This window comes from Ambystoma mexicanum, chromosome 7q (assembly GCF_040938575.1).
Source record: "Ambystoma mexicanum isolate Mex_15411 chromosome 7q, UKY_AmexF1_1, whole genome shotgun sequence".
NCBI classification, from domain to species: Eukaryota; Metazoa; Chordata; class Amphibia; order Caudata; family Ambystomatidae; genus Ambystoma; species Ambystoma mexicanum.
The window spans coordinates 432,856,751-432,872,874 of NC_090941.1; positions in this window are offsets into that span (position 1 = coordinate 432,856,751).

A 16,124-nucleotide genomic window follows, 5' to 3' on the forward strand; every position below is an offset into this window, starting at 1 on the left:
CATTCTGGTCCTGCTCAGTCCATTCACCTCTCACAAATAGCTTATGTAAAAGGTGCTCTCTAGCTATCTTGATGTCTACCAATGTCGCCATTCTGGAAATGGATTTCCTTCCTGACTTACAGAAGTTTTTTTTATTTTATTTTGCAAAACAGACCGTTTCCTGAGAATGTTCCTTTTTGAGGGGTGCTTTTACAGTGTAACACAGCGTGGTAGCCCAACAGGATTTATGTATCCTATTAGTTAGCACACTGTATTAAGCTGGTAGTTCTAATCCAGAACCCGCTACAAGCCCCCAATTTGTAAGTGACTGCAATCCAACACTCTAACTAAGTCAATGCCTAGTATGGGATGCCCAATGGAAGCCCTTATTTATATATTTTTATGTCAAAGTGCTTTAAATCTGGATGATGAACCCTTATATAACGCCCCTCTCTTTGAATCGCCCCAACCTCACTGAGCCAAGAAGTAGGTTTCTTTTGCAAATTAAAAGGTTTATTGGAAGAATTGAACAATATATATATCACACTTTTATGAATAGGAATAATATCTGAATAGCACACTTATGAATATGAACGGTGATCAGCAATGGGTAATATTACAATATCAACAATCTCTTTAATCAGTTAGGAGTAGGAATAGGAGAATAAGGTAGCAGAGAATACTTTGTATGGGTTCAAGGAAATGCAAGACAGGAAAAATGCAACACAGAAATAAAACTAGATATGATTTCCACAAAAGACAATAGGATCACTCTTTCCCGTCAGACTACTCACTCCCCCCACTATGCAATATGAAGAGATGGAAGTGAGGGCACACAGGTTTCAGGGATACAATCAACAATGCAGTTCAATCCCAGTTCCCCCAGCAAGCTTAGAGAGAACAGGTATGATTTAAAACAGACAAAAATGCTTTTGAATGTGATTGGCAATGAAAGGGAAAAATGGTAAAAATGATTTTATTTTGCTAAATGAGATTCAGGATAAGTGAGAGTTACTTTGGATTGGTTCAGGTGCCACTAGCAATGATTCATGAATGATTATCAGATTGAAAACAAATTTCTGCAGATGACAACAAGAAACAGCTATTTTGACATGTGGTGAAATTGAGCTCAATTGCAATTCACGGCAATTTTTCCGCGTGCGGGAAACGCGATTACAGCAAAACTATAAGGAAGGTTCAAAAGTTACAGAGGTTTTTGTGAAGGTAGATTTTCCAGAAATAAAGTCAAGATTCAAAATGACAGATTGCGCTTTACAGGTTAGGAATCAATATGGACTTATACTAAGGGCTATGAAACTACAAGATACCCAACGGGACAACCACCAGAAACAGGGCGCCTTCCGCTCTGATTGTTGTGCGTCAAGACACTTGAAAAAATATCAGCACATAGATGATTATCGCTACAATTTATCAAGAATTATGTGGAGAGGAGAATTTAGGATAGACAAAAGAGGGTCTATAATGCAGTTCTGGGCAGATTGAAATGGTTGGAATAGGATTATTTTAAACTAAGAGATGACTATGGACAGTTCTAGACTAGATACTCACTTCTATGGCTTTGGAATGGAGTGGGCCCCGTCAAAGATCTGGTCAACGGTTTGGCTGAGACTCTCTCTCTCGCCACTGGACAGGTCTCAGGCCCTGTGTTCTGCTCTCAGCATGATGTATGGGTTAGAATCAGGTTGCAAAAGATTCTGAAGGCCACTGAAAAGGTTCAGCTTGTGGGTTAGGCCTCTCTGCTTCAAGGTTCTAGAGTTTGGTTCTAGAGTCTCTGTCTGGATATTGTCTGGATTTGGTCTGGATCTTCTTGCAGGATGGTTCGCCAAGAAATCACTTGAGTATTGGAAAAGTGTGTGTCCTATCTGTCCTCAGCAGTCCCTGTTTATTTATTTCCAAAGTGGGTGGGGAGGCTGATTCTCTATGCCCAACCCTCTAAAGATCTAACAGGTCAGAGGATTCCCTGTCCCCTGATTGGAGAAAGCAGCAGCGTGTCATCCTGTGTCATCATGTGTCATGTTTATGGCGTAGGGAAAAGACCCTCCCCTTTTCTCTGTACAGTATATCTTATTTTTCATAAAAAAACATATTTACAATATACACAACTTGTTAATTCTACATAAATTACATGACAGATTAATTAAGGTACATTTCTGTTCAACTCTCATCTTCCTAAGAGCTTTGGTTCAGAAATGACAACTTTTTTGCACTTTTGGTGGGTTTCTCAATATTAGTTCTGCAACAATTTTTAGACATGCATTCACACCCCATCTGGGCACATTTCTGTATTTTGTCAGGTTCCTGGCACACACACAGTAGCTACAATATGAATAATTCTGGGGTTTGGCTCAGAACATCACACAGTCCAGCTTAGTCTTAAACTGTGAGCACATTTTTCATTTTAACAATCTCAAAGTTTCACATTTTTGTCAGTTCAGTGCAATTTGTTATAAGCATTTTTCTAAAACATATATTTTCTGTGCTTTCTGAATCCACACAATGGTTTGTCTCCACCTCCAAGGTCTGGGCTGGCTCAGAGGTCACATGTCTCTCCTTCTTGCCAGCAGTTTGTTGTCAGTCAAACCCGAATTAGCATTTTCTATTCTGCCAAAGGATTCCTTTGCCTGCACTGAGAGCAGCAGGCCAGGGTGCCACTCCCAGTTCCTTTTGACACCAGCCTGTCAATCTCTTAGCCAAGGGCAGGGGGAAGTATCCTTTGTCCAGGGAGAAGGTGTGGAATTCCTTTGAACACAGTGTGGGAAACTTTAACTCTTAACCCAATGTCTACAAATTGTTTTTTCTTATAATATAACTCACATTTTTAACACATACATTAAACAATTTCTTGCTTCAAGCCTTTTCAGAATATAGTTTTAAATTGTATCCACCTCTTAGGCTACTGATAGCAAGTCTTTCTTTGGCATAGTTTGGGCTCAATGTACAACTTTACACAAAATGGTTTTAAAACGCTGGCTTCTGGTAGAGATGAGTAACGGTATTACATCCATTTTTGACAGGTTTCTTCCAGCAAGCAATCCTCAAAAGTGGACTTCAGATATAGATACACTTCTGTGGACCTTATATTTATGTAGATTCTAGAAGGAGAATGATGTTGACCACCCAACAAGGAGGTTGGATCTTTTTGGGTGGTTTGTAAGCCATGATTTCTACAAATTTGACACCAAATAAAAACGGATTTTTGAAACCAGCTCTGTTTCTTTTGCAATTATTTTGCTCTGTGAGCAGCCAAATGATGGGTTTTGGCAGTGGTCTCCTGTGTTACCACTGATGTAGGCAAACGTAGATGGTGGCCTATTTTTCAGGTTTTCACTGCGTACTTCCTGGTGATTTCTAGCGAGCAAAATGCTTGCCAGTGGCCATTATGGTGTTTCTGCTGCCGGCAATGCACAGTGATGTTGCAGGGCTTGGATTAGTGAGTTAAGACATCCCTAGGTGTCATCTTGGATGTTGTATGTGACATGGCAGCACATACATACTTTTACGCTCACCTGGTATCTGGGAGGCATTGGGGCACGGTTGCAGCCCTCGGTTGCATTGGGGTGAGGTCGCTCGGTTCAACTTCGTCCTCTATGCTTATTTGGTGACTGGTGGTAATAGGTGATGCTGCTCGGGACTGCTCCTGCATGGAGAATAGGGGGCATGAGTATGCCAGCTTGTGCGCCTGATCTCCTTCCAGACCTCTTCTCCCAAACTGTGGAACCCGTGGGATGTGCTGTCCCTGGAAAGCTCACCTGTTGATTAGTTTTGGCGAGCACTCCTTCCTGCCGCTTTTGGCAGAGGCGATTGTATGATATGGACTGAGTTCCTTCACTGGTCCCTTGCACGTGGTAGTCCAGTCCTGCATAGACTAAGCCACTATACTTCAGTGTTCATGTTTGCCTTTGTCTTTCCTCGTCTGTTTTTTTTGTATTTTAAGTTTGTTGTCTTGTGTTGCTGTCCGTTCCACTTTTGATGTTTGCTCTTTTGCTTTCTTCCCTTGCAGGTGATGTTGCCGGCCCGGCAGTAGCTGCAGAGCTCGAGGTGGCAGCCATAGGGTATGAGAAACGAAGCTGCAGAAATATAGTAGCCGGTAAGTTGTTAACTAGTGGGCGCGCAGGGTTCAAATGCGGCGCAGTCCTAGGACGGATGTTCTAACCTTGTCTTTCTTTTTCTTCGCAGGGTCCAAGATCATGGATGCGGAGTGCATTGCTGCGGCGTCGGGATCAAGTTCACTGGATGTCAGGAGATGAGTCTGCTGATGAAGCGATGAAGCACTGGTTTCCTGGAGATGAGTATGCAGGAGAACGCCTGGTTTCAAAGGTAAGTAAACTGGTCCAAGCAGCGGTGAGGTCACGTTGCACGCAAGTGCACAGTAACACAAAGCACTGGCCTTACGGATGAAGTAGCTTATATAGCTGAGCTTCTGAAGCCAAGCCCATCAGGTTCAGCCTGCCTGCCACACCCTGCCACACCCAATGAGTCAGTACATGAAGACCAGGCCTAGGGAGCCACACCCGATGAGTCAGCACATGTGGATGTTCTCTGGAGTAAAGACTTTCAGCTCCTGGAAAGTTCTTGTAAAATAAAATAAAAGCACTCCTGCACTGAAATAAAGTGAAAGCACTCCTGCACTTAAATAAAGTGTTCCTACTCACATCTTTATATGATCCTGGCGCCAATGGTGCCAGGACTGAGTCCAGCTAGGGCCCCTGTGTTTGTGGGTCCCAAACGAACATAAGTGAGTCAAGTGACCCATTGCCCCCATCACTAGATCGTGTGGTGTTTGTTTTCTGGGGCCTGTGGCCATGACAGCACTCCCCCTCAAGGCCCCTCTCAAGGGTGGTTTCCCCCCTTGCCCTGGTTTACTGGAGTTATTGCGGTGGAACTGCCTGATTAGTCGTGGAGCGTGAACATGCTCACTGGTTTCCCAGGTCCGATCTTGGGGTCCAGAACCTTTCCAGTCTATAAGGTAGTATAACTTGGACAGGCCCAACTTAGAATCTAGGATCCTTTTAACTTCGTGTTCTCATTCTCCTTCAACTATTTCAGAATCAGGTGGAGTATCGATTTGCGTACCTGGTCTCAATGGTTTTAGGAGGGAGACATGAAACGCCGGGTGGATCCTCATGTGGGCCGGTAATTCAAATTTCATGGCCGCAGGGTTGATCACAGCCTTGATAGTGTATGGTCCCAGATATATGGGACGGAAAGCCCAGTGTCCTTTCAGGGGGATGTTTTTGAATGCTAGCCAAACCTTGTCTCCGACTTGGTAGTTGGGAGCTTCTGTTTCTCTTTGGCTCTGACAAGATGTTCTGCTGCTTCTTTAAAAACCTGGGTGATGGTTTTGTGTAAGGTCGTGACAGCAGGCGTTTCTAATGATTCGAGTGGGTTGAAAATGGATGTCCATGGATGTTTATCGTACACTATGTAGAATGGCTTTGTCCTGTACTGGTGTGAATGGAGTTGTTAAATGTGTATTCTGCTAACCAAAGTATGTCCTTCCAGGTATCCTCGGTTTTGCAGCATACATCCTATGTATTACTCGAGGGTCTGGTTAGTGCGTTCGGTCTGGCCGTCGGTTTTGGGGTGATGGCTTGTAGATAACCGCAGGTCGATTTTGGCAATTTTAAAACACCTTTTCCAGAATGCAGTGACAAACTGAGTTCCTCGGTCTGATATCAATATTAATGGGAACCTGTGTAGCTGGACGATCTGTTTCAAAAACATGGTAGCCATAGTTGAAGCAGTTGGGAGACCTTCCAGGGGAATAAAGTGGGCCATTTTCGAAAACAAATCTACGATGACTAAGATGGCATTGTATCTGTTACAGGAGGGAAGGTCTGTAATAAAATCCATTGATAGTGTATGCCAAGGTGCTGGGGGTACTTCTAAAGGATGTAGCAGACCTCTGGGACTTTGCTTTTGGGACTTGTGTTGTGCACAGGTGTGTTAGGCAGAATTATATGCAGTACCCTTTGTGAACAACACAAACAATTAAGACTACAAGTGGCAGTACACATTCACCTTTGGTACAAGCCTGTACTACACAGTAAAGTGGTAGCGATGGCTGAGCAGCCAGACTTATCTCAAGAGTAAGTGAGCAGTATCAAAAGTTACACAAAGGACAGCAATTACTATGATTCAAACGAACACTGACTCAAGGTTTCTGAGCAAAAGAATATACATTTATTTACACATCAGATGTAAAACATTTCACTAAAGTAAAGCAGATAAGAAATCACACTCTTAATACACTACACAACACCCAATAGATTCTGGAGAAGTTAGGCTCAAAATGAAGAGTCAGCAAAATGGCACTCCAGTAATTCACAAAGGGAGGGAAAGACAAAGTTTTTAAAAAAATGTAGCAGTACCAACAAGTAATAGGCAGGGCAATCTAGAAAAAGGAACTACAGTGAGGAAATCAATTCAATAGGCCTGGGCCAATGTTAATGGGTCAACGTCTGTTGCTCAAGATCACACAGTTCAGGGTAGTTTGCAGTTAAGTCTTTGCCAAGAGCTCAGGACGAAGTTGGTCGGCAGAAAGGTTAGCTTAAAGAATGATGAAGGACAAGCCCTAGGATTGGCGAAAGGTTTCACAAACTTTCACCACGGCTGGACGAAATGAGCAACCAGATTTGAACAGTACCTTAAATGGAGAAGGCTGTAGCTGAGGCAGACGTTCCTGGCTGGTGCTGCAGGCTCAAGGTTCCTGAAGCGACGGTCGGACTGACACAAAGTAGGAAGACTGGAGGGTCCTGTACTGCCCAGAGAAGAAACCAGCAGCAGAGCAAAGCAACAAATAAATGGTGCACTCCTTAAAACAAAAACATGGTCCATTCCTCTTGGCTATCCAGTTCACTGTAGCTCTGTTCAGCAAATCTGACTAGAGAACGGAGGCTTGGCGAGCAGTTTGGTGAACTGGTTGTTCACACCAGCTCAAAGGGAGAAGATTCCTTGCAGATTTTCCCTGTCGTCGAAGTATGAAGATTCGGACCTGCAGCAGGGCTTCACCGGGAGGTTCAGTCATGGTAGTGGTCCACTTCTGTCAGCTCCTCTTCGGTTCTTTCATTCCAGTGGCGACTCTGCCTTCTCAGTCCCAGACTCCTGCTTTTTATGCTGTTTTCCCCCATTCACACAGCCTGGCTGTCAATCACACAGCAGGGTGGCTGTCCCGCCGGGACAGTCGCCACGGCCAATCAGATATGAGTGCGACATGAGTCTCCAAGGAGACCCTCTGCAGGGAGTCCTAAACCCCTCCCTCACATCCTGTCCCCTCCAGACATAGAGGTCCCTAAGGAGGGCTTCTGTACGGAAGCCCGTGAAAGGACGACAAATAAAGGAACTAAACCTGGTTTGGCGCACAGAGTAAAACACAAGAAAGACGTTTACAAAAATAAATGGTGAATAACCCCAGCCAGAACCGTAGAAAAATGTACATGATCTCGCGGTTTTAAGTTCAAAGCTACCAAGATAGCTTAAAACAATACCAGGGTTATTTAAGATAACCGTGGTAGGAAAAATAGGGTAGTTAACACTGCCACCAGCCAAGTCTTAATGAAAAGGGAGTGGAACAATGCTCCAAGAGAAACAGGCAACAAGGGATAAGTATTAACCCTTTCCAGCACTCTATTTAAGATAGTTTGTACTGGGTCTGTGAGATTTAAAAGAGACTAATAAAGTCAATGGCAGCTTTAAATGTTCTGAGAGACAGTAGTAGTCAGTCCCAGACAATGGAGTTTGAGTTGGGAAGTCTAAAAGACAACCCTGTGCCACTGCACGGAAGGTGCTGTGTAACACACAGTAAAAAAAGATGATGCCTATGGAGTAGGTGAGGCTCCACAGTCTATGAACACAAGAAAATGTTAAACACACACAGCAAAACACATGTAAGAGTGGGAAAAAAGTCTAACACTCTTACCAGGTGAAATAAGAAATCCCAGAAATCCAGCAAAGCTGCTGAGAGACTCAGTAGGTAAGGGAAATTAGCCATTGTGAAGAATTCTCCCTAACAAGGTGCCACAGGTTGCGATGAACTTGGCCACCAGTAATTTTTCTTTATTTTAGCTTGGGATTTGGCTATTGCCGGATGCCTTCTACTAATGAATTGTGACAGTTTGCGATGATCTGATTCTGTAATTTCTTATCCGGGATGTACAATCATCCTTGGTAGTATGGTAGGTTGTCCACAAAGTATACCGGTCTCCCATCCCTAGCTATTCCTGTTGCGCTGGTGGACTCATCAAGTGTTGCAGGTCAGATTTTAAGTTGTCTAGAGTGGTGGTTGCAGCAATCATGCCTTGCATTCGTCCTTCAGAGATGATGGCCACGGAATCTGGTGTAGTGAATGCCTCTTCTCCCTCTAATGCGAGACAGTGCGTCCGCTTTTCCATCGGGTAATCTGGATCTATAGGTGATGATGAAGTTGTATTCCGCAAAGAAGAGAGCCCAGCAGAGTTGGCATGATGATTGCGCTTTAGCGGTCTTCAGATATTGTAGATTGTGATGATCCGTGATGACGGTGACTGTATGTCTAGCTCCAAGAAGGTAATGTCTCCAGGATTTGAATGCTGCCTTACTTGCTAGCAGTTTTTAATCAGTGATTGCATTTTTCAATTCAGGGGCTGAAAACTTGCAAGACCAGAATGCCACGGGATGCAACTGACCTGTTTTGGGATCTCGTTGGGACATGACTGCTCCCATTGCTATGTTGGAATCCTCAGTTTCGACCACGTATGGTAGTTCTGGTCGAGGATGCCGTAGAATTGGTGCTGTGGTAAATGCATGTTTTAGCTCCTGGAAGGCTTTCTCTGCCTCTGTGGAACAATTAAATTGTTTATTTTTCCATAGTAAAGAGGTGATTGGGTGGACGATCTGGGAGAACCCAGGAATGAACCAGCGATAAAAGTTGGCAAACCCGAGTACACTCTGTACACCCTTTATGGGTGTCAGTGAAGGCTAGTTAAGGATAGCGTCTACCTTGCGCATGTCAATGTGTACGCCCCATGGTGTGAGAATAAAGCTGAGGTTTTCTACCTCTGTCACATGAACAAAGTATTTCTCCAATTTGGCATATAGCCAGTGTTGCTGCAGTTTCTCCAAAACTGCCTGGACATGGTTGACGTGGTCCTCCTTGGTGGTCGAATAGATAAGAATGTCATGAATATAGACAAGAGCGCAGACGTCCAACAGTTCACGGAGCACATCATTCATGGAAAATTAGAAAACCGCCAGGGAATTACATAGTCCAAAGGGCATAACCTGATATTCATTAAGGCCGTATTTTGTGCGAAACGCTGTCTTCCACTCGTCTCCTTTTTTTACTTTTACTAGATGGTAGGCCCCTCGTAAGTCTAGTTTTGAATATATCTGAGTGTCTTTGACTTGATTTAAGAGCTCGGGGATAAGCGGTAACCAGTACCGTTTTTTTACTGTGATCTGGTTAAGTGCTCTGTAGTCAATGCAAGTTCACAGGTCTCCCTCCTTTTTAGGCACAAAAAAGAGGGGTGAGGATGCAGGGGACTTGGACGGACAAATGAAGACATTTGCCAGATACTGATCGAGGTAGGTTTTTAGATACTGGTTTTCCTGTTCTGTTAGGGCGTAAATCCGGCTGCAGGAAACTTGAGTTCCAGGTACCAGATCAATTTGGCAATCATATGTTCTGTGCGGAGGTAGGGTATTTGCTTGCTATTTTTGAAAGACATCTTGGTAATCCAGGTATTCAGGTGGTAGTGAACTGGTGAGGCCCAGTATGGTTTCTTGCTTTGACAAACCTGGGTTGGTAAAACCTTTTAATGAGAATCCCTTGCTATAACAGGTGTCGGCCCAGTCTTGGGGAAAGGTCAGAACTCGTTTACGCCAGTCAATTCTGGGATTGTGGGTCTCCAGCCAGTGCATTCCCAAAATCATCTGGAACTGAGGAGCGCTGATGAGAACGAAGGTGATGTCCTCTTGGTGACCGTCCTGACACAGAAGTGTGACCTTCTCAGTGTATTGCATCACTTGGCCGGATGATAGCTGAGATCCATCAACTGCTGTGATGTTTTCCAAAACCTGCTTCTGTCAGAGAGGAAGGCCTATCTGGGTAGCCGGATCTTGGTCCATGTAATTTCCCACAGCCCCACTGTCAATGTATGCCTCCAAGGCATGTATTTTCTACCGTTGCGTGTAGTTTAACAGGAGCAGAGGGATGACGAGATGTGAGGTCTGTATAGGTTCCTTTTCACCGCTCGACAAGGGCTCCCCTACACTTGCTGGGCATTGGAGTTTCCCGAGTCCTGTTCTTCTTCTTCACCCTTGTCAGTTGCTCCAACAGCTTTCCTGGATGGTTTCACCGGGCATTCTCGAAGATAGTGACCTGCCTTACCACAGTATAATCAAAGCTGCTGCTGTCTCCTTTTCTTCCTATCTGCCTTGGTGAGTGGGCTCCGCAAGCCTCCTTTTTGCATTGGCTCGGACTGATCGTGTGATTTGGTTTGATTCTCATGGGGTCACACATAGACCGACCGCCCCTGGGCCTTGTCCCGATCCATCTTCCGATCCTGCAATCTGTGATCGAGCTGCACTGTCAGGTCGATGTATTCAGCACATCTTTCTGGGGGATTTACTACTTGGGCTAATACGTCCTTAAGTTCCCCTCCCAAGCCTCAGTAAAAGAGCATAGCTCTTTTCTCCTCTTGGCAGTTAGTTTGTGCTATCAGATGATTGAAGGAAGTGATATATGTTAGTAAGTCTTGATTACCCTGTCGTAGTGATAGCATTTAATTGTCCAGAGCCCGCCCTTGGGTATGCCGTGCAAATAGTTTCTCCATTTCACACTGGAAACCTCATAAGTATTGAAGCAAAGGATCATCCTGTTTTACCAAGGGTATTGACCAGTCCGCTGCGCTACCTCCCAAATATGAGAGTACAAATGCCACTCTCGCTTGAACATTGGGGAATGCCCCAGGTCTGCACATGAAATGTAGGTGACATTGATTAATAAAGATGGCATACTTATTCGGTTCGCCTGTGAAGCTTTCTGGTGGGGCCACAGGAACCCCTCCTGGAAGAACCACCTGTACTGGCATGGGCTGTGGAGGCGCGGCAGGAGGGGCATACCCAGCAGTGGGACCTGGCCTGCCTGTGCCTAGAGCATTTGCCATGCTAGTTCATCTGTCCGCTCCCAGTTCACAATTAGATCCCTCCTTAGGGCATTGATTTCCTGTCTTGAGGCATGAACTTCAGCCAGTAACTCTCCCAGTAATGGGGCCAACTGGTCCATTTCAGAAATTTCCATAACGCCTAGGCAGAGATTTGAAGAGGCTTTGCATTCTGTTATGCTCACCTGGTCTCTGCAGAGGCGTTGGGGCACGGTTGCAGCCCTTCAAGGGGTGAGGTCGCTCGGGTCCGACTTCGCCCTTTGCGCTTATGTGGTGACTGGTGGTAATAGGTGTTGCTGCTCGGGACTGCTCCTGCGTGGAGAATAGAGGGCGTGAGTATGCCAGCTTGAGTGCCTGATCCCCCCAGACCCATTTTCCCAAGCCATGGTATCCGTGGAATGCAGGGTCCCTGGAAGCTCACCTGTTGATTAGTTTTTGCGAGCACTCCGTCCTGCTGCTTCTGGCAGGGGCGCTTGTATGATCTGGACTGAGTTCCTTCACTGGTCCCTTGCACGTGGTAGTCCAGTCCTGCTGCGACTGAGCCACTTTACTTCAGGTAAGTGTTCCTGTTTGCCTTTGTCTTTCCTCGTCTGTTTTTGTTGTACTGTAAAGTTTGTTGTCCTGTATTGCTGTCCATTCCACTTTTGATGTTTGCTCTTTTGCTTTCTTCCCTTGCAGGTGATGTTGCCAGCTGGCAGAAGCTGTGGAGCTCGAGGCGGCAGACAGAGGTAATGAGGAACAAAGCTGCAGCGGTACAGTAGCTGGTAAGTTGTTAACTAGGGTGTGCGCAGGGTTCAAATGCGGCGTGGCCCTAGGCAGATGTTCTACCCTTGTCTTTCTTCTTCTTTACAGTGTCCGAGTTTGTGGATGTGGAGTGCGATGCTGTGGCATTAGAATCAAGATCACTGGATGTCAAGAGATGAGTCTACAGATGAAGCGATGAAGCACCGTTTCCTGGAGGTGTGTATGTAGGAGAACGCCTGGTTTCAAAGGTAAGTAAACTGGTCCAAGCGGCGGTGAGCATCACGTTGCACGCGAGTACACAGTAACACAAAGCACTGGCCTTAAGGATAGAGCAGCTCATATAGCTGAGCTTCTGAAGCCACGCCCACTAGGTTCAGCCTGCCTGCCACACCCTGCCACACCCGATGAGTCAGCACATGAAGACCAGGCCTAGGGAGCACACCCGATGAGTCAGCACATGAGGGTGTTCTCTGGAATAAAGGCTTTCAGCTCCTGGAAAGTTCTTGTAAAATAAAAGCACTCCCGCACTGAAATAAAGTCTTCCTGCTCACATCTCTATATGATCCTGGCGCCAAAGGTTCCAGGACTGAGTCCCTGTGTTTATGGGTCCCAAAGGGACATAAATCAGTCAAGTAACACATTGCCCCCATCACTAGATGGTGTGGTTTTTGTGTTCTGGGGCCTGTGGCCATGACACATACATGTGTGAAAATGGATTCAATACCCTGCATAGCATGAAGTGTAACTAGGACTTCGGACACATGCACATGTCTAGCAGAGCAGAGTCACTCACATCAAGGATACATCAAACAGCTGTGCATATTGTGGTATCATGTTGCAGATGTTGGGGGTATGCTAGCGGGGGATGAGTACTGTCACATGGACATGTTCAACTGATGTACAACACATGGTTTGTATCCACTCTTGTGTACATTGGACAGGAGTCCGTACACCACATGACGTGGTTCACCCAGGTCAGTAATTCCAATGCAGCCAGATGTGCACCACAATTATACATCTTGGTGATGCATTACTTCACGTACTTAGAAAACATAATGTTGGTCATTCACCGTATGTGTCCTCATAATTTTCCAGGCCTCCCACACCTTGCACCTGCTCCAGTAGAATGAATTGGCTCAAAGTCTCTTCATGCTCGAACAGCTCCTCCTCCTCTGGTGATCCCCCTCCAGTTGTCCGAGCGGAGGCCAGGTTTTCACCCAGCTTGGACTTGGTGAGACAGGTAAGAGCATTCCAGCACTTCACTACCTGTGCAGAAGTGCGCTTCTCAAACCCTAAGGCGTTTAACTCATCCGTGACATGCTGCCAACACACAAAATGTTGAGCAGTTGTATGTTTTCTCCCAGATGCTGGCACATGTCATGGTGGTGAATGGTCACATAGTCCATTAGGATCTGGAGTTATTCATCATGGAAGTTCTTCTTCCTCAATGTGCCAGTGTCTTATCCCATGTCATGGGGTAGAGTCTGTTCCTGCTGTGTAGGCTTTGCCTTCTTGCCACAAGGGTTGGTTCCACCCTCTGTGTGGCTGGGACCACTTTGGGGTTCAGATGCCAGACCACAAGTGGCCTGGTGCATGGCATAACCCCCTAGGGCTGAGGCAGCTGCTTCCACAGCATGTTGCTTACCCATTTGGACCCGAACAGCTGCTTCCACAGCACTTCCCTTACCCTTTCGGTCTGGACAGCTGCTTCCACAGTACATCCCGTAACCCTTGTGGCTGGGACAGCCACTTCGAGAGCACGTCCTGGAACTCTTGGGGCTGGGACAGCTGCTTCCACAGGATTTCCGGGAAATTTTAGAGCTGGGACAGCTGCTTCCATAATAGGTCCTGGAACCCTTAGGGCTGGGACAGCTGCTTCAACAGCACATCCTGGAACCCTTAGGGCTGGGACAGCTGCTTCCACAGCACATCCCTGACCCTGGCCCCGTCTGCCCCCTTTCCCTCTTGGGGCCTTTCCACTCATGTTTCAGGTGTAATATGGAAGGCACACCAAGTAATTGTCCTGGGCAATATGAGTGAGGGGGGAGTCTACGTGATGGAGGGCAAAGTTTGGTGGCCCAGCAAGGCTCAAATCTAACCCAGGGGTGGATATTATGGTATGCATAAGACACAGGGAGCGCAAAACAAACAAAAAATGCAGCGGCGATACCAGGATAGTTTCCGAAATAAGAAAAAAGCGGTACATGATACACAGTGGCACACAGAAACCCAAAAAATATGTACGCGAACCACGGAAAACTACCAGAAAGCGTAGAATAGTGCTATGTGATACACATGGGTACAGAGATTTGAAAAACAAATGCATACGCGACTCACCGTTAACTCGCAGAAATCAAAAGTAGATGCACATATGTGCAGAGGCAAATCCCCTACTAAAATAAAAAGTATGGTCCCTGAAGTGAACGGATTGTGTGGCACCCCAAAATATGCAGTACTCCACTTGCCCGTCTCCTCCTCTTTGCACGCACATTTGGAGTTGCTTCTACACGTACTTATCTATCCCGGATATGGCATGCTCAACGCCTGCATACAGCGCGTGTCACATATCTTACGTGCTGAGTGTCTTTCCTCTGATTTCATCTGTCTGCGCTTTTCTCATTTATTACGCGCAAAGTCCCTTCACTCTGTTCATGGCTGCCATCATTGCGAGACACATTCCTGCCTCTGTGCCATTTTACCTGTCTCCATCTGCCCTGTGTTGCCTCCAACTGTGCCATCTGCTGCTGCCTGTACAGTGTGTGTGTCTACTTCCCACCTGCACTGTCCAGCCATTGCCTGTGCTCCTGTCTCTCGCCCTGGACCAGCTGAGCTGATTCATTGGACTCTCATGGTGCCATTCCACCACCACCACTCTACAGCCCAGCTCCAGGACCACCTTGCCCACCCACACTTGCCTCGCAGTTTGCCATGTCTGCACCACCATCCTCAGACCATAGCGGCAGCGAGGTAGAGGGCTGTCAATTTCAGCGCCAGGGAAGTTGACATCCTGGTGGCGAAGGTCCTGGAGCATTATGATGCCCTCTTCAACCCTGTGATGCAATGCAGCAAGGAAGGACGTCATTAGATCTGGGACGGGATCATGGATGCCATCAACGTGGAAGGGGCAGCAGTTCACTCCTTCCAGACCATGCACAAGTGCAGGGAGGATGTTAAATCCAGGACCCACACCAGGGTCATACAATTCATCCAGGCCGGTGCCACCTTGGAGAGGCACTGTGCACACAGGTGCTGGATGTCAGGGAACAACATGTGGGTCCTGGGGAGGTTTTTCCTGGCGCTGCACACCCAGGTCTGCAAATTACACCACCGTCTGAAGTCAGCTGATGAGTAGCCATGTGGTGCACTGCTCTACGGTGCATGTGTGTTGTGCATGTACCAGATTGTTGGTAGTGAGCCCCTTAGACTTGCAGCAAGTATGCTTCTGAGACAGATGTAAGCATGAATGCCCCAGACATTGCTCTCTATGTGGGCATTGAGACATCTTTGGGTTTTGAATGTGCTCTTACTTGCATTTTGTGTTGTAGTGCTGTCTTGCAGACCGTGCACATGCAATGTTACTTGTGTCTGCGATGTTCCAGGATGGCAAGTGTGCCAGTTGAGGTAGTGTTGCCCACGTCATGTGCATGCATGATGCTAATGTGTACGTGCCCAAAATTGAAGTTACATTGAGGCATTGCAGTTCATGGGACTCTGATGTGATTGGTCCTGGCACTGCCTGGGCCCTCTGAGTTGATGTCTGTGCATGTGTATGTGTTTGTTGCTATGACATGCTCACATCTGCATGCTCATTTGATGTATGGCAGGCATCTGCATGGATGTGGATTGCATGTCCATGTGTGTGGGTGTGGAGGTTTATGGTTCTTCACTTGACAAGTTATGTTCCTGTGTATGTTGATGATGCCACACAGACTTTGGTTCAGTACACTGATGTTGCTGTCAGTGTCTTATTTTCCACAGTTGCATCTGATGAAGAGGGCATAAGCAGTGCTGTAGAGCAGCAATGCAGGGATTTCTCTACCAGGCAGAGGCGCAGGCCACAGCTGCACACCCGTGACAGCTCATCTTCGGGAAGCAATGTGGCTGGGGCAGCACCAGTGACATCGGGCATGGCCGCTAGGGGTAAGTCCAACAAGGTGAAGGTAGGAGTGGACTCCTCAGCAGTGGTGAGGCCAGGTGATGCCACACTGGGGCCATCCATGGTGGAATACGCCCTGGAGT